This window comes from Tamandua tetradactyla, chromosome 1 (assembly GCF_023851605.1).
Source record: "Tamandua tetradactyla isolate mTamTet1 chromosome 1, mTamTet1.pri, whole genome shotgun sequence".
Classification (NCBI taxonomy): domain Eukaryota; kingdom Metazoa; phylum Chordata; class Mammalia; order Pilosa; family Myrmecophagidae; genus Tamandua; species Tamandua tetradactyla.
In genome coordinates, this window is record NC_135327.1 from 72,863,538 (window position 1) to 72,883,412 (window position 19,875).

Sequence of the window (19,875 nt, forward strand, 5' to 3'; positions counted from 1 at the left end):
GCACTATATACTCAATTTTCTGTACACCTAAAACTGTTATAAAAAATAAAGTCTATTAATTTTTAAAAAGCTTAAGAGACACTAATGTGCCCTCCTAATTATAAGTAAAAGTTCTGGATGATTTAATATGTGAGACTAAATTAAAATTAAATTATAACCAAAACTCCCTCTATAAAAGTTTAAGTAAAATAGCCTCTATGATAAAGAGGAAACAAGGCCCAGTAAATCCACTATTTCATAGACAGCCATTAAGTATCTGAGACCTGGCCCAGTGGGTAGTAAGCTATCACATTCTCCATCAGGAATATATTTACAGTGGGAAGGTGTCTGGGATCCTCTAGTCTCTGACATAAAAATAGCTCACCGCTGGTCTCTATAAAAGGCACTTGCCCATTTAGTAGGGCAACTCCAAATCATACCCAAGAGGATGCATGCAGGGTAAGAAGAAAGGGCCTCGAGGGGTTGTGGGTCACAAACCTGGCTGCAGGTAAAATCAAAATGCTTTTGGGTATAGGAGAGCAATTAGCATCAACCAAGACCCAGAGACAAAGTACATTCATGGAACGTGCCTCTGGAGGTAAGTAATTCTACAATGGGAGGAGATGCACTCTGAGACTTCCTCTGTTTATCAAAAGCCAGTGTCCTCCTGGAAGATAACTGAACACCGTGATAGTACAATATTGATCAAAACTGTTTAGAAGGAAGATTTTTCTAGCACAATGTTTTTGTTTTTTCATCCATTGCCTTCATTTTCGTTGCTTCCTATTTTGGGTTACTGCGAAATTACCAGCACTGAGATTTTACCCTTGATTCTCAAATGACTCAGTGTTTTTCGATTCCTTCACTCGACAACCCAATTTATAGTTTTCAGAATCGCTCATTTCGAAAGCTGTTCTCTAATTCTACTCTTGGAACATACTGTAGTCTTAGTAGAATAAAATAAAGATTTTTTTTTCCTCTTCATGTAACTTTCATGAAAGAAGGAAGAAAATGTTGAGCTCAATCTACTTGGAAATCCACCCCAACGGGACCGTCTCCTCCAGTGACACGTGTCCGAATGTCTAGAAGCTGGGTCCAAGGGGTCTCTTCAGGTACTAGACCCAAAGGCTCTGCCTTTGATTCGCAACCTCCAGTCACCATCAGCCCGAGGTCGTGAACTCCCCTGTACCCCTCTGCGATGAGAACTTGTTTCCAGCAGGAGTAAGAGGTGAGGGAAGAGGTGTCCATGGCAGGACACAGAAATTCACACGACCGAGGCTCATCACTGACCTCACACCAGAAATAGTGAGTCTAAAGGCCAGGGGCGCATTACCTAACACTTTACATAGCCTTCAAACAATATTCCACTTAAAACCTGTTTGCTGTCACCCATCTCACCAGCTGCAAGTGGCACAGCCAAAAGTAGTGGTGTCTCGGGGAAGGATTTCAGGATTGATATTTTCATTTTGTAGGAAAAGACACGCTCACACACACAGACACAGCTTGGGCTCTGCACAATTGCCAGCTACTTCAAGGCACAAGTCCCCACAAGAAGGAAATGCAATCCCTGGCTTGCTGAAGTCTTCTCATATTCCTTCCCCTGAAAACCACTGGAGACCACACATGCTGTCAGCTTAACCAGGCTTGTGCAAGATGCACCGGGAAGGGACTGATATTTTAGTTCTGCACACTTCACCATTGTTTACAGAGCCCATTTATCAAAACTCCCAATGACTGCCCTGAATCTACCCAAACAAATTAAACAGATCAAAAAAAAAAAAAGGGAATCTGAACTCCAGGCTTAGAGGTACAAATGTAATTAATTACACCAAGATCTTCCTCATGTGGGTTCTTACAGCATAAGTGGATGCAGATTTTAACATAAATCTAACCAAAAGTGTAATTAAGAGGCTGGCACAGCCTTTGAGAAAATGAGCTTTTTATTCCTTCATATTTTATCTCCTTGGGAGCCTTTCATAGTTTGTTGGGGCTTAAGGACAAGAGCCTCAGAAATTTATTTCCCTTGAATGAAGTTTATATGCAATTGAAGCTGAAAACTGAAGAGAAAAACCATTTGGCACCTCATGTTATGGCAACATAATTATGGATATACAGTTTCCTTTGAAAAGAAAAAAGGAAAACAACATATTCTTCTCTTAGAAAAGAATGGGAAGAGCCACATTCTCCCATGGTTAGCAGCTGTGAATGTTTTCATTTTGTCAGTTGTATCCATTTAAGTGTACGCTCAGAAAACCAGCAACTGATGGTGACTGTTCTAGTTTGCTAGCTGCTGGAATGCAACATACCAGAAACAGAATGGCTTTTAAAAGGGGAATTTAATAAATTACAAGTTTATAGTTCTAAGATTGAAAATGTCCTAATTAAAGCAAGTCTATAAAAATGTCCAAACCGAGGCACCATCAAGACGTTACCTTCACTCAAGAAAGGCCGACGAGTTCAGCATTTCTCTCTCAACTGGGAAGGCATGTGGAGAACATGATGACATCTACTAGCTTTCTCTCCTGGCTTCCTGCTTCATGAAGCTCCCTGGCAGTGTTCTCCATCTTCATCTCCAAAGGTCGCTGGCTGGTGGACGCTGTGGTCTCTCATCATTCTGTAATGGTTCTGTGGTCTCTCCTTGTTCTCAAAAAAAGGAACTCCTCAAAATGTCTCCTCTTTCATAGGACTCCAGTAAACTAATCAAGGCCCATGTAGAATGGGCAAAGACATGTCTCCATCTAATCAAGTTTAATACCCACAACTGACCGAGTCATGTCTGTGGAGATGACCTAATCAAGTTTCCAACCAACAGTACTGAATAGGGATTAGAAGAAACTGTTACCCCCACAAGACTGAATAGGATTAAAACATGGCTTTTCTAGGGTACATAAATCCTTTCAAACCAGCACAGTGACCAGTGTACTTCTGCCTTTTGGTGGCTAGGGCTGACCCTAACATAATACCTGGTAAAAAGCAGGCCTGGGCAAGGGGGCCTCTCTTAAATGCAGAAAATTAACATGGCATGCTCTTATGATTTATGTTTTCCAAGTTCTCCTCATAATGAAAGATTTGTGCATAAAAGAGGAATATTTTTGGTTTAAATAAGGACTTTTCTTTGCATTTTATTTTGAACTAATTTCAGAATTTCAGAAAGTTTGCAAAAGTAGTACAAAGATTTCTCATATTAGCCTTCATTGAGATTAGCCAAATGTAATGCTTTATCATATTCTCCTTCTCCTTCTCTCCCTATACACCTGTAAGAGCAAGCTAGAAAAACCTTGCCCTTTTATCTCTAAAATAGTTCAGTGTGAATTTCCTAAAATTGAGAACACTCTCTTACATAACCACAGTATAAAGATCAAAATCAGGAAATTAAACTTGATACACTACCATAGCTAATTTACAGACCAAAATCAAATTTAGCCAATTGTGGAAGTAATGTCCTTTTTAGAAAAGGCAAGAAAAAAGTCTTTTCCTAGTCCAGAATCTAGTCTTTTAGTTGTAATGTCCTTTAGTCTCCTTTCATCTAGAAGTCATTCAGTTTTTGTGGGGGGTGGGAGGTGATGGTCTTCTACAACCTTGACATTTTTGAAGAGTCCAAGCCAGTTATTTTGTAGACTGTCCCTCTTTCTACAAAATGAAGGACATTTGGTCTTTGGTTTGTCTGATGTTTCCTAAGGATTAGATGTGGTTGTGAGTTTTTGGCAGGAACACTGCAGAAGAGAAGTTGTGTCCTTCTGGGTACACACTATCAGGGGTACCTATTGTTGACTAGCCCAAAGCAGACATAGCCCCCTGGCCTATTGGAGCTCATAATCTAGTGCGACTTTAGTCACTTGGTGAAGGTCGTATCTGCCAGGTTTCTCCCCTGGATGTATTTTCCCTTGTTTTGCAAGCTGGCTCCTGTGTCTTTTTGACATGTCTCCATTCTTGAAGCATTTCCCAGGTAGCTCTTGCTCTTCATTTTAGTGGAGAATGGAAATCAAGATCTGGGCATGCGGTTGCATATATTTTTGAAGAAGGAGAAAAAAAAGGACTGCAAGTTGTTTTCAAAACTGAAAACTATAAGCGAGATAATGAATACTGAATCCTGTCAATTTTGCTCAAATCCACCCAGCTCTCTCTCTCACTTTCCCACCACCACCCCAGTGCAGACCGACTGTGAGTTCTTGCTGTACCAGCATTTTCGCTGGCCACCTGTGATTTACTACGCAGCCCCATTTCACCTCCACACTGCATTATACATGGCAAAACAGAGGACTCTTTTAAAAATGCAAATGCATTTTGTATTCCTGTTTACACTCTTTCCATAATTTCCCTCATACTTACGTATAAATTTTGACCAAGGCTCTGAGGCCTGACTTCACAGGTTCCCAGACCTTCCTTACCATCTAGCCACCTCTACCCCGCTGTCTGTGCTCCTTCTCCCAGCTTGTCCTCTCTGCCTCTTTCTGGAACACTCCCCATCCCCCAATCCAATTCACATCTTCTCATTCTTCAGTGCCACAGAAGACAGCACACTAGTTGCTCTCTTTTCATGCTGCAATGTCCATGCAGCGCATATGAAACTGTTAGTACATCTTTTTCTCTATGGACTGATTCCTGTTTGTCTCTTGCACTAGATTATGAGCTCCAAGAGGGCAGGGGCTATGTCTGCTTTGCTTACCCCAGACCTCCGGCACATTCCAGACAATGCCCGTACACAGAAGCCACCTGTTGGGGATTAAATCTTATATCCCACAAAAAATACGTTCAAGTCTTAGTCCTTGTGGTAGTTTGGGGGCTGTATGCACACCCAGAAAGGCTCATGTTCTTTCAAACCATCTTTGTAGGTATAGACCTATTGTGGGTGGGACCTTTTGATTAGGTTGCTTCAACTGAGGCCTGTCCCAGGGTGGGTCTTGGTCTTCTCACTCAAGTCGTTTTTAAGAGGATAAAAGACAGAAAAAGCCCAGAAAAGTTTACAGAAAGCTCCAGAGAAGCTGAGAGAGCACACATAGGAAACAGAGAGAAAACCACTGCAGCTAGAAGCTGAAAGCAATGAAACCCAGGAGAGAAGGACCAGTAGATGCAGGCCAAGAAACTTCCCATGTGACAGAGATGTCCCTGATGCTAATCTTTAGAGTCCAGACAGGTCCTATTGAGGCCTTGAGTAGGACATTTTCATGGCCTAAGAACTGTAAATTGTAAGTTAATAAATCCCCTTTGTCAAGACCAACCCATTTCCGGCATACTACATTCTGGCATCTTTAGCAAGCCAAAACAGTCCTCCATGCTGCTGTGTATAGGAACCCATTTGTAAACAGGACCTCTGAAGATGCAATTATTGTTAAGGTGAGGCCAAACTGAATGAGGGTGGGCCTTAATCCAATCTGGCTTTAGTCTTACTCAGCAAAGAAAACTGGACATGGAAGTAGAAGAAAGAGAACAAGACAGGCTACCGTGTCATGGTGGAACTCCACGGAGTGCAGCAAGCCAGCATCAGAACACTATGACTCTCAGAGAAAGCAGGACCAATCGAGGCCCTGATTTTGGCTTTCTAGCCTCCAAAACCATAAAACGATAAATTCTTGTTAAGTCAACCCATACTTGTTAAGTATGGCGTTTGTCACAGCTGCCTTGGCAAACCAAGATACCACCCAAGAATATTAGTGAATGAGTGCATGAGAGGAACAGAGAACAGCAATGACTTCATCTCCTTGTTATGATCTGCCAGGAGACACTGGATCTGTGCAGGAGTGCTGGACGAATGGTGGAGCACGTAAGTCCTTGCATACAGATGTGGAATTACCATCTTGTGTAATTTGTAGTTATTTGTCACTCTGATGTTTTGCCCTGGGACAGTCTTTCCAGGTTGCAAAGGACAGTGGCAGAGGAGACAAGGGTCAGTGTGGGGACAGTGAGCTGATTCATGCATTTGCAGAATATGGGCGTGCAAAAGGAAGACACAGAGTCTGAAGACCTGAGTCCCAAGTCCAGTGTCTGACTTGAGTGGCCTGGATGGGAGCAGAACTCACTGGGTTTTGGGATGGATAAACTTGACCCCACTCTCTCCAAAAACCTAGAATCTAGTAAAGGTTTTATGTTCTCATCCGGAGTGCAGCACTCCCTCCACTACACTATGCCCAACAGAGATCAGTGAGTTCCCAACTGCAGGGACTCCAAAGAGAGCAGCATGCGGTACCTTATGTGCAAGTACAATTAGAATGTCTGCCTCCCTCATCTGCCGTGACCACAAGGCTGCACAGGGTGAACTTGAGATGCAATCACTGTACACTTCGGGAGGAAAAAAGCAGAAGACTTGCTAAGTTTGCACCAACACTATAAAGAATGAAAAGGCTGCACATTCAACCCCATTAAGGCAGAACAGGCTTGACTGGGCATTCCATGGAGTGAACACAAACTGTGGAGTCACTGCAAACAACAAACAGTCGGCCACTTGGGCATACAAAGCTACCCCAGCCCACGAGAGCAGGCTTCCCATGAGGGAGCTCTCTAGAATCTACCATAAGGAAAGTTGTTCAAACTCTGTCAAAAGCTATAACACAGGTACCCAACAGAGCCTTAATTATAGCCCAGAAAACATGAAAACTTTGCATATATCCAGCCACAGCAAAGTAGACAAATATGGCACAGACACTCAATATAGTCATAGCTATTAAAATTATCCTTGCGGCCCATGTAAAAGATACAGAAAATATTTACAGGGTATTAAGTAAATAATAACCCATAAAATTTTCTCTGTAAAATATAGGACATATATGGGCACCAAATTATTGGCAAATGGAAATAACTGACTTTGCTTTTTAATATCACTAAATATTATTTGTGTGAATCCAGCTCTGAAGGCTCAGTGGGCAAGGTTCAAAGAGTGATTGTACCAATATTCCAATATTACATTGCTATCCTCTTCCTCGTGGATCTGTCATTTTTACAGCACCTTTCAGAGGGCCATCGCTACCTCACCTTAAATCACTTTCCAGGATTCTGTTGAGGAGGCCAGAGATGGCATGACCACAAGTCTTATGTGAAATAAATAAATAAATAAAACAAAGGGAATGGGGGTGCAAGGATAGTTCCATGGTATAATTCTCACCTGCCATGCAGGAGACCCAGGTTAGATTCTCAGTCTGTGCACTTCCCAAAAAACAAACAAACACGCAAAAGCAAAAAACAAACAAAATTCAACAAATGGTGTTGTAATAATGGGATACTCACATGGAAAAATAATAAAATGTGACCCCGCCACACAGCATACAAAAAAAAGGGGGAGGATGATACTTTCAATTATATCTTTTCGGGAATTCCTTTACATAAATGAATCTTGAAGAATCAGAACTCTATTTTTAAAAAAAGCTGAAAAGTGCTGCTTTGATTCAAGAGGAAGTCTGTTGTGGAACTGCAACAAGAAAATTATCGTGGGTAAGGAAAGTGCAAACCTTTTTTGCAACTAGCATTTGGTTCACTAACAGGGGACAAAAAAAAAATCAGTAGCAAGGGCATGTACTTATAAACCTTCCAAAGCAGGGTCATAGCCTGTGTTCTCTTTCCTAGAAACCCAGAGAGTTGGCACCAGAGAGACTGGGCAGTGGGAGTGATGGATAATGTTTACCAAACTCTCTTTTCCTAAGGCACTCCAAGCTCTCAATTTGGCTTCTTCCAGTGACCATTTTTTCACATTTTGTTACTCAAGCTGCTGTTCCTTCAGGCATGTTAAAAAGAAAAAGAGCTGAAATGAGACCCAAGAAAAGGAGAAAAGGAGAAAGAAGGCCAAAAGCCAGGCAGTTACCACACAGGGAATAGCCAATGGCGGGGGCCACTGAGGCAGACAAAGAGGAGTTCGGCCAGGAAGGCGTGGCCTGGTGCAGAGATACGCTGACAGGCCACACATGGTCTCAGAGACACTTTTTTTTTTAAGGTCCTGACTAGAGTGAAAAAAGGTTTTGAGGCAACACTTAAGAAGAGTGGCAAAGAGATCACCGCTTCATGAAATCCCCATAACCAAGACCCAAAGACCCTCTAAAAAAACTTCTCACTCTGATTTCATAATTCACTTTATCTTAACCCATGAGTCACTGAAACTGCTAAAGACGGCAAAATGGAACAGAAGTTGCTCTGTGGCTATTAATAGATATAACTCAAGTTCAGAATCAATAAAGCCATGTTCAATGGACGTAACAGGTTTCTTCTGTATTGGACCAATTGTGGTTTTGAAACATATACAAATCAAAGAGATGAGGGTGTTTAATTACGTGTTTATTACAGAAGCTGCCATGTAGTTAATTGGGGGAAAAGTTTCTATTCTAGTTACTTACATTTTCCTAATGAAATTTCAAGTTAAGCCAGCATCAAGAATTAGCAAATTAGTTTGCCAAGGAAAATCATTTCTTGTTCTTAGCAAAAGAGGCAGTCCTCTCTGAAACCATCTATGCCCACAGGGAAGTGATAACTGTTTGTGCTCCCCTGGCCTTTGATTCTATAGCAGGACCTGATCACATACTTCTGCAAAGCCCACCAATGTAGATTTTTAGCAAAAATACAGTGACTCTTCCTGTGAGAGGTATGGATATTTTAAATGCTCCCTTTTTCAATGTTCTTAATGGCTACAGATATTCAGAGATATCCAATGCTGTAATGAAGGATCAGTTTTAGTGTCCTTGAATTGAGATAATCTATATTTAAAAAGATATTTATAGTCCAAAAGAAACATGAGTGGTTGGGATTTCACACAAGATTCCCGAGACGATTTCCTGTCTCAGATTTAGCTAAGCAAGTGCCCTGCTCCAAGTCACGACTGTCCACTTGTTCAGAACCAGACACAAACACGGTGACCGTCACTGCACAGAGCTTTGAGGGAATATTCTTAGGCTGTGGGGGCTGGAATTCTCAGGGCTCTGAGGGGCTTTGAGTTGGCAATTTTGGCAGAGAAATCTGAAAAAGAAGGGTGAGTCTTCACCATTTATTTTAAAAATGATACTGCAAAATTCAAGACTCCTTTCCCAAAGTGGATTCTATAATAAGTCTACAGGTTCTATGTTTAAAGCAGATCTCTGCTTCAAATAAGTTTGAGAAAGTCTGGGTTAGCTCAAGTTAAATGGGGGCCTGTTCCCTGCAGAATGGTTAAGATGCCCCCAAATCAAAATGAAATGTGCCTTTCCGAGAAGGTGATGGGAGTTTGCAAAATTTCCCAACTTACTGGATTCCATGTACTTTTTTCTCTTAAAACAACTCAAATAATTTGGGTTCTACAAGGTGAGCCCAACGTGAGAAGTATGGGGATAGAGCTTTCAATCAACTCGACAAAGCCAAGGGATAGAGAAGAGACAGGAAGTGTCAGAAGCGACTCCATCACTAATCACACCACCCTAGGAGGGCTGAAGAAGCAACCCATTCAAGCACCAGCCCACAAACCTTGTTGTTACCTCTAAGATGACCAAACAACCAAAACAGAGCAGCTACCAGAAGCTCTGACATCTGGCTCAGGGTAACTCACAGCCTCCATGGGGTTGCTCTAGTTTTCATACATATTCCTGTTTCCTATGCTGAGTTCAACCAATAATCTGTTAACATCTTTTTCTCCCCTGGTGGATCATAACTCCTCAAAGGCAGATTTCTATCTGCATGAAACTTGAGACTCAGAGTTAGAGCTCTGCAGCTATAAAAGTCAGCATTACCCCACACAACAACTGTTAAAGAATCTAAAAAGTGATCAGGCTTCAATCAGAGATATGAATGAAGCTGGTCTAGCTAGGACTACGGTAACTCAAAAAGGTAAAGGATCATATTGACTGTGTTTTAAACTTCAACTTCCATGGGAGACCAAAGGAAGAGGTATTTGTATGGCACAAAATTTGTATTTTCAGTAGCACACTACACTATTCAATTTAACTTGTACAGTCAGTTTATTTGAACGCCCTAATTACATGGAACCTTGAATAGGGTGTGAGATCTTGTTGGTTTGTACAGGTTAATGTGATGTCCTGATACATCCAAGTAATATGGGTAGAGAATAAAAGTATTTGAAAGTTCCTTTGAGAGACTCAGGAAGACTGTGGAAATATTAAACTTTCCCAGCTGGGGAAGTCCTGATATTCTCACTAGCATTGGGGACTCCCAGTTTAATAGGCCAAGCCCTCATTCTTGGGGCTTGCCCTTATGAAACTCATTCCGCAAAGAAGCAGCTATAATTATGCCTAACAGTCACCCCCAGAAAACCTCTTTTAATGCTCAGATGTGGCCACTCTCTCTAAGCCAACTCCAAAGGTGAAATGACTGTCCTCCCCACTTATGCATTATATAGATACTCCTTTTTAGTTTTTGTTGTATTGGAGTAGCTAGAGGGAAATGCCTGAAACCACTAAACTGTAATCCAGTATACTTGATTCTTGAAGATGACCAAGTAACTACAGAGCTTTTAAATTGTGACTGTGTGACTGTGAAAACCTGTGACTGACACTCCCTTTATCCAGTATTTGGACAGATAAGTAAGAAAACAAGGACAAAAATAAATAAATAATAGGGGGTAAATAGGGCAATGGGATGTTCTGGGCATTCTTTTTAATTTTATTTTTACTCATATTTTAATTTTTTTTGGAGTATTGAAAATGTCCAAAAATTGACTGTGATGAATGCACAAACGTATGACACTGTGACCCACTGATAGTATACTCTGGATAATTATATGGTATGTGAATTTATCTTAATAAAATTGTGTTAAAAAAAAAAAAAAGGCAGACCTCTCCAGAGTATACACATCTCCATCTCCAGAACCTGCCAGAGGGGTACTCTGGGGACACGTGCTGAATGGAGTGTCACCAGCTCATGGCACAGCGTGTCAGAAAATTCATCATTTAACGTGGGCAGAGCGCAACAACAAAACGGATGGTCAGCTATGGAATATATTTACCTCAGTGGTTTCTGCTTCCATGGTGTTGGTGGGTTCACATGTCCTCTCATAAGCAATAAAATGTTATATAAACGTTAACTCTGATTTATTGGGCAGCACTTCTCTCTATTTGGAATGTGACTGTGGCATATTGGGAAGACAATGGACTTGAAGTCCTGGGACTGGGTTTAACCCTACATCTTTGAATTTGGGAAAGTTACTTCCTCCTTCCTTATTAGCCCATCTCCAATGGCCACTACCACTCCACACAGCAATGACACGGGACCTATGGCATCTGGTATGAAGCCCATCACACGGTGGCTGATGTAGTGCAGTGATGATGAGAGAAACAGCTGCTCCCTTTCCCATGTGCTCACGGAGCATCGAGCTCAGTGCAGAACCAACCATCACAACCACCCTATGAGATCAGCATTAATAACATCCTCCTTTGACAGGTGAAGCACTTGCAGCTAACTGAGAGGACCACACCCTTAATGCCAGCACGGGGATTCCAACCCAGTCCCTTAGGGCCCAGCACCAGAGCTAACCCGCCACCTTGGGCCTCAGCATAAGGGCAAGGCAGGTTCCCAGACAGGGGCCCTCTGCCTTAGAAACAGGGCTTTGTTGGTTGAATTAACTTCTTCAGAGAGATGGTAACTAAATGCTCCATTTTCATTTTTCTTTTCCTTTTTAATTTATTGTGCTAACACCAACATAACATTTCCCATTTTAGCCACTTTCAAGTTTGCAATTCAGTGCTGTGAATTACATCCACAATATTGTGCTACCATCACCACCACCCACTGCTGAAACTTTTCCATCACCCCAAACAGAAGCTCTGTGCCCATGAAGCATGAACTCCATATTTCCTACTCCCACTCTGTCCCTGGTGACTGGTAATCTACTTTCTGTCTCTGTGAATGTGTGTATTTTAGTTATTTCATATCCATGAGATCATATAAAATTTGCCTTTAGAATCTAGTCCATTTCACGCAACATAATATCTTCGAGGTTCATCTATGTTGATGCATGTAGCATAGTATCATAATTTAAAACACTAAACAAGATGTTTGGCATTTCTCTAGAAAAATTTCTAGTGCAGTTACACAGTTGGCTGAGGGTGGTTGAAGTGGGCATAAATAAAGGAAGGTCACCTCTCCAAACTCAAGAAAAAGTGGGACAGAGAGGGAAGGAGGCAGGGCTCACATAGCGAAACAGTGGGTTTAGTGAGGGAATGCAGTGGATGGGAACTGGGGCTGGCACTGCAGAGAAACCAGTCCTGGCACACAAGCCCATGGAAGTCCTTTGCATGGAGACCATGGTGATGGGCATACATACTTCCTCAGGGTACAGAGGGAGCAACAGAATGAGGAGAGAGATGTTCAACTCTGCAGCTTGTGGGAAAGAAGGGATAAGTGAAGAAGCTGTGGGGCTACCTACCTCTGGACTTCCTGGTAGCCAAAACTACATTTCCTTACTATTGAAGCCAACTGAGTTTTTTGGTTTCTTGCAGTCAAATGCCATCTTCATAGAGCAAGTTAAAGCACAGAGTATGGGATGTGCCATGATAAGTACTCCACAAACACCCACAGTTGGTGAGATTTTGGTTACTTACCAATGGTGCAAAGCTGACCTTAACTACCCCATCCCCCACCCTCTCTTCTTTAGGCAGCTTTTCTGGCAGTCTGAGCGTTAGATTGAGACCATGTGGGTTCTAGGTCACTCACACTCCATCCCCTTCCCGGAGGGCACAGGCTGCAGCAGGCAAGGGCGGGCCACGGCGGCTCAGCAGGCAAGAATGCTCGCCTGCCATGCCAGAGGACCTCTTTCTCCCTTGAGGGAGAAACAGCCATTGCCCTACTGAGGAAGCTGTCTCCCTGAGCTCCTGGGCTCACTTCCTTAAAGAGGCTTTTCTCACCAATACTCAACCCTGGGGACGTGGGGAGCAAAGAAGAAGCTCAGGCTTAAGTGGAACAAAAGCATTCCAAAGATTCCTTTGGAATCTCTCTAATCTGTATCTCTCTAATCTCCAATGAATGAACAGCTACTCAAAAACATGTACTGAGGTCCCAACATTTCTTATGAAAATACTTCTCTTTGCAGTAGCAGATGCCACTCTGCTGGCATTTTGGAATGATGCTTCAGCCCCATGCAAGAGGCCTCCAGACTCCAAGAGTTGTTTCCAAACCTAGGTAAGTGATAACACTGGGATACTGTGAGGGGCAATGAAAATTTATGGGCTTTAGCGTCATCCAGACACAAGTTCATTGCCTGGCCCTGCCTCTAACTGGCCCTGCCTCTAACTGGCAAGTTCATTACCAGGCCTCAGTTTCCCCATACAGAAACATTTTCTTCTTTGCAGTGCACAGAAAAACATTTTCTTCTTTACAGTGCATAAAAGTGCTATGAGAATTAAATGTGCAGTAACTACCATGAAGTTATGACAAAAAAATAAGTTAAGGTCCTTCCTGGTGGACTCTCTAGGGGCCCGACTATCAGTTCAACATTATCCATCCATTTCAAGTCTTCTCCTTGTCTATCCCATAGTGTAGAGAGGTTGTTCTTATACTTCTGGTGACTCTCTTACAAACAAGTGAGTTAAGATGTGCTCAAAGGACTCTAATCCAACCCTTACTCATTTCACAAACTCCTTCCATAATCTACATTCATTTATTGACTTCTCATTCATTTATGTAAAATTTTCATTTTAACTGCCTCCTCAATGTCCTTGCTCTGAGGGTAAGAGTATACAAAGAAGAGGACCAGGATGTGTCCTCAGGGGCTATCAAGAGGAAACACACACAGCACAGCCAGGAGAAGGACAGGAGTGGGGATATATGGAGATGTCTCTGTTGGGATACCGAGAGACCAAATGATTGTCCCTCACAAGGAGCTGAAATGTCACCTCCCTGCACGTCTGCTACCTGTTGCATCCCCTGGATCCACAGAGAGTACAAACTCATCATCCATGTGTGTTGTTAAGAAATAGTCACGCGATCCGGATCCCAGGTCATCTTCACCATTTCTCATTTTCTCCTTTCACTGTTTCCAAGGCTTACTCCATCTGGTCACTCCACTCAGGATGAGCTCCAGGTTTTCAGAGTCCTTCTTGGGGAGACAGGAGCATTCAATACAGAATATTTCCAGAAAATCTACCATTAGTGTTGAGGTAAAACCAGCTGTCCTGGAAAGGCCATGTTGAACTTCTGACTGAAACAGTTTTTAATTAACCAAATCCTTCTCTCTCACACAAGGAGCCAAACGGCCACATCTGTCCTTCACTTGAGGCTTTTCAAGTCACATGTGCAAAGCTTCATTTTTAAACACTATTGAATGGAGTCCTTTTGAAATTTGGACCATTGTTCTACTTTGTTAAGCCTTTTTTTTAGGGTACTGATTCCAGTAACACATTATTTATTGCCTACTGTTCTAGACAATAAATAACATAGTCTCACCTAGCAATGAGCCCACCCATGGTCTTGGTGTTTTCACCTGAACCCAGACTATGAGTCTGCAGGCCAAAATCTGCAACAAAGGGAGGCACTCTCTAGGAATTGAGGCTGTGGCAGGTGCAGGCTCACCCAATCAGTACATCCCCTAAAGGCAAGAGTTGCTGAGCTAGCCTCCTAATACCTAGAACCTCAGGTATCTCTTTCTGCCCCCTCCAAACCTCTCTCAGCAGCCTGGGCCCACTGTGACTGAGCACTCAGGACATCTCTTTCCGGAGTAAATGGTTATATTCACAACATGTAAGACCTGGCCAGAAGAACAGTGTGCCTGGCCCAGGCCCCATGTCCCTTTAGCCAAGAACACTGTGCTAATCACTCTCCTGTTTCAGTGTTTAGAGAAGCTCCAGGGGATACCCCCGATTTCTGAAGTCAAGAGGGCAGAGCCACACACCTTGGATTCCCTGCTGCATACCAGGCACTGGGCCAGGTGCACCGTATGTGCTCATAGCTGCTGTCAGATAAGAGAATGTCTCTACCACACATACCCTGCTGAGATGTGGGAAGGCACTAACACAGAGCTGAGCCTTAGGCAGAGAAGATCCCAGTGGGATTGACATGCACTTAGCAAGATAGAAAGAAGTGCCAACGTGACCTGTGCTATTGGGGCACCGAGGGTGTATTAATCAGGGTTCTCCAGGAAAACAGAACCAACCAGAAATATATAATGTGTGCATCGGGGGTGGGGGTAAATATTATGGAATTTATTATAGGAATTGGCTCACATGATCATGAGGATTGAAAATTCAAATTCTACAGGGCAGGCCCAAAGCTGGGAACTCTGATGAAGGTTTCACTGAATTCCTCAGGAGAAGGTGAAGGGCTGAAGGACAGTGAGAAATTCTTCCCCTCTACTGAAATCATCAGCTCTTCCTTTAAGGCCTTCAACTGATTGGATGAGAATTCTTTTATTGCTAAAGGCAAACCCATTTGTTGATTGTAGATGTAATCAGTCATAGATGCAATCAACTGACCGATGATTTAAATCTATAAAACATTCTCACAGAAACAATGAGACCAGTGCTTGCTTAACAAGCCAAGGTCACATATGAACTTAAGCATCAAAAAGGGGGAAAAGGAAACCCCTCTATGGATCCAGTGGACCATAGTTTCCATACACTCCAAACCAGAATCTATGCCAGGCACTGAAGCTCAGTCTCATGACTCAGAAATCTTCTTTGATACATTTCTACCACTCTTATCCATGTGACATCTGTCTTTCTCAGGTGATTTACAAAGTAATTTAAAACACCTTCTTGATTTTTATCACAATCACTTTCCTGATACTGAATAATTTAATTTCACTACTCTCTGGGGGGAAGAACATTATCCTACTCAGGAAGAAATTCTTAAGCATTTGTGTTTCTGGTTAAATAAATGATGAGAATCTGTGACGGAATGATGATCTTTACAGAAGGTCTAATTTCAAGTAAGATCTGCTAATCTGTTTAAAAAGATTTTTTAAATATTATAATCTCTAACAGAAACTATATAAAATTATGTTTTTACTATTTTAGATCCACTTTCATGGGCAAAGGGGGTATTTCTTCTAATATTAACTATATTTTGTAATTTCATTTTACTTTCCATGGATAAGTAGGCTTGCATGTGCTTTCTCTCAACTAACTGGTGAAGCCATATAGAGTACAACCTAGCTAACTGCAATCTCAGTAGACCCTGATTCAAAACTATTAACAAACAACTCAAAACTCGCTTTTGTAAAGCCATTTAATACAACAGAACAAAATAGAGAACCCAAGAAGACTTCATCAAAGACATCCTGTCTTTTTGGGCATCACCCAAAATGACAAGTAAGACTCGTGAAGAAAGTGGCAAATGTGACTGTCTCTGGGGCTTAGAAATGCTTCAAGTTTGTGGGGCTCTGGATTCTTGTAAGTTCCCAGAGACTTCCACTGGGGTCTGGTTTTACAGGTCACCAAATCAACAGAGCACTGGGCAAGTTTTACTCTGGGCTCACAATGTACAAATAGGAGCATCTGGAGGGCGGGTACTGGCCCCGGTGGGGCAGGTGACACACCAAGGCAGGGGTGGGGAGGTCAGACTCTTCCTATGATGCTTCTCTAGAATCTGTCCCAGGCAGGCACTGGAGCAGCAGCCTCCTTATGGGTTAGAGCCAGGGGAACCATCAAAACAGGGAGAGGCTGGCAGGACCCCAGATCCAGGGGAGGAAGCAAAGCCTGTGAGGTCCAAGGAGGTCGATCCAAAGTGGACAAAGGTTAACTGGGCAGGAAGGAACAAGGGATCATCACGTGGCCCCAGCACAGTGAGCTCTGATCCAAGGTCAGAAGTTGTTTCTTTTCACTCCACTTAAGACTTCCCCAGCTTGGGGGATGGAAATGCATGGATTAAAATGCAGCTACTTGGCGGGCCACACTGGCTCAGCAGGCAGAATTCTCGCCTGCCATGCTGGAGACCCGGGTTCAGTTTCCGGTATCTGTTCCCCCCCCGCCCCCCCCCAACACACACACAAAATACAGCTAGTTCCCCAGACCATGGAGGCTGGACTGACTCAGACAAATTCCATGAATACCTCTAGGTGGTAACACAACTTCAGGCAAGGACATGGCCACAGTGAGGATACCAATCAGGGGCTGGGTCAGTGTGGAGAGACTGATTAGAGCCCACTCAGGGGCTTCTCTACTTTCTGGGGATCCTGGTACAGAGGAGGCTGGGTAGCCAGACACTTTCCCCATCCTTCTAGGTGGAATTAATGCTCCTTTCAACACATCACTTTCACCTCTTATATACATTGAATACTTCATTACGCCTTCATTATAGACAGCTCATCTCTCTGAGTCACTATCATCTAAAATTCCGTGAGTAGGGTCCATGCTTTAGCCAACTTTCTAGCCCACCTCTGGCACATGATAGGGCTCAATAAATAACAGGTAATGGCAGAGAGGTTGGGAGAGAGGCAGGCTCCAGACTAATTTAGAGGGTTGTGGGGGACAATAGAGCTGAGGGTTTCCTCTCCGGTGACCGTTCCCTTAAAGGATTGTCCCTTTCCCTAGCTGAGTCCCATCAGACAACCAGCCTTTGCAAGGAGAGACATCTTCCATATTTACCAAGAAGCCAACTGGGGCTGCAGTGGGAGCTCAGACCATGTGTGCTTGAAGCCTTGATGATGTAAAAACGAACACTGCTTAAAGCAGACAGCTCATCCCCACATTTAATTTTGCAGAGCTGACAGGTCTGCTTCAGTATTTCCCTTGCAGACACAGCAGGTGTTTCAAGAGACTGTCTCACACACATAGATTTAGATCCTGAGATGCAGGGGGTATCAGTGGTATTTCCCACCATGCCCAGGGGAATCAGACATGGTGAGGAACACAGCAACAGTGGTCAGCAATCCAATGTCTACCACTCTTGCATCGTTAAGCAGTCACCAACGGCTCATTGAAAAAAGGAAATTCAGAAAGAGATGAAGAAAGGGTACTAACTCATCTAAGAGGGGATCTTATGTTTTAAAATGTCTTAGGCAATAATAATTTTTTCCTTTCATGTGGCTGTATAAATATCGCTTTGCTTTTTCTTCCATACCTACCCCTACCTCCTAATGATGTGCTCACTAAAGAGGCTCGTGATTGTCTCACTGTCCCCAAGATATAATCCTTTCCATCATACGTTGACTGAGTTATTCCCAGGGAATGAGGAAGTCTTAGGAAAACACAATGCATCAAACATACTTCATCCATTTTTATACCACTTCCAACTCCTGTCTGCATGCTGACTCCAATGTTATTTCTTCTGACTTTGTAGGAAAGGAAAAAGATTCCTCTTTGCCTCAGATAAGTTGACAAAAAACGGAACCCAAACACTTCTGGACATCAGCAACTCCTACATCATTCACATTTCAAGAACTTACCCAGAATCCAGAGGTAGCCTGGCAATTGTTACCTGGAGTACCAGTGAGCAACACACTTTGACTGAGCTCACGTGATTATCCAGCAGGTTGAAAAAAGAATAGCGTGTTTGTACAGATAGTGCTAAGTGTGAAGAACCCCTCCTGGTCTTGCTTACTCTGGGAGGTTTGATTTTAGTTAACAGAAGCTCAGATCCTTGGCAGTGATATTATAAAGAACTAATTCTGAGCCAAAGAAAAACACACACAGGCAAAATTCCCAGGTTTTCTTATTCTGCTTACAAAGTAGGAGAATCCCTGGGACAGATGCCAATTTTCTTTCCAATAGCTGAGAGGGTCAGATGATATTTTTATGGTCTTATTTTAGGATGTGCAACTTTGTAAACAACCGCAGTGACAAATCCATAGACAGCTTGTCTGGATCTTTATTTGAAGCAGAAGGTCACCAGCGAGGTAGACATCCCAGAAGTACTTCAGCATGTGACTTGGTGCACAAGTCCAGTCAGCCTGGCTCCCGGACAGGGAATGCTGAGCTCACCTTCTAAGTTTTGATGGTGCTGTCATGTGGCCTGTTGTGGAGGCAAGAGGGCTGAATGGGAGCAACACTGGGGACTGGGAGGATATGAAAAAAGGGCCCATCTCCTAAGTGTGGGAGACCCTACGGAGAGCATGGTACACTGATCTGTAGGAGAGGAATTGTGGCATATCATGTTTGAGAACAATGACATGGAGACATGGGGAAAGGAGTAGGGAGTAGAGAATGACTTTCATAGAAAAGGCAAAAAAACCTTGTGAACCATCCTTGCTTAAAGAGAGCTGGCATCCCAAGAAGCACATTGAGCCTAATGGCTATGATCATGCACCCTCGATTCTGAAGCCTGGGCCATGCTCCAGCTCCACCACTTACACCAGGACACATCCCAGCTTTATTCCTTACACAGGGTCATGCTCCAACTCCACCACTTTCACCAGAATATGCCCAGTTTCACTCCTTACACCGAGTCACGCCCCAGCTCTACCACCTACACAGGGCTATGCCCTAGCTCCACCACCTATATCAGATCAAGCTCCAGTTATGCACTTACACCAGGACATGTCCCATCCCTACTACTCACACAGGCACATGCCCCAGCTTCATCACTCACACACGAACATGCCCCATCTCTACCACCCACAGAGGGACATGCCCTAGTGCCACCACTCACAAACGAACAAAGCCCCAGTCCTACCACTTATACCAGATCATGCCCTAGTTTCATCACTTAGACTGGATCATGCCCCAGCTCCACCACTTACAGCTGTGCCTCAATTTCCTCAACTGCAGAGTGGAGAAAATTTGTACCTAACTCTAAAGGGTGATTGTGAATAAATTAACTCATACATATAACCAGTTAGAACAGTGCCTGGCATGTAGAAATAATTCAATAAATCTTAGGAATTGCAGTTGTTGAAGCTGTACCACCCTTACCATCCCACACTGGAGCACAACTGGGGCTCTCTCCAGAGCCTTTAGCCATCCCAGCACTAGGCTCCTCTGAGGAAGAGCGGAGGAAGTGCTGGCCTGTTTCTCTACCCAGGAGCCTGGTGTGTTGACTCAATGGCTATTTCACCTTGCACAAGTG

The 19,875-nt window shown here is 43.2% G+C and overlaps 1 protein-coding gene across 15 annotated transcripts in view; it reads right to left on the reverse strand.

Annotated features, from left to right (window-relative positions):
* GRB10 (growth factor receptor bound protein 10) overlaps positions 1-19,875 on the reverse strand; it is a 242,892-nt gene that overhangs the window by 60,780 nt on the left and 162,237 nt on the right. The gene's annotated exons all lie outside the window — the stretch shown is intronic.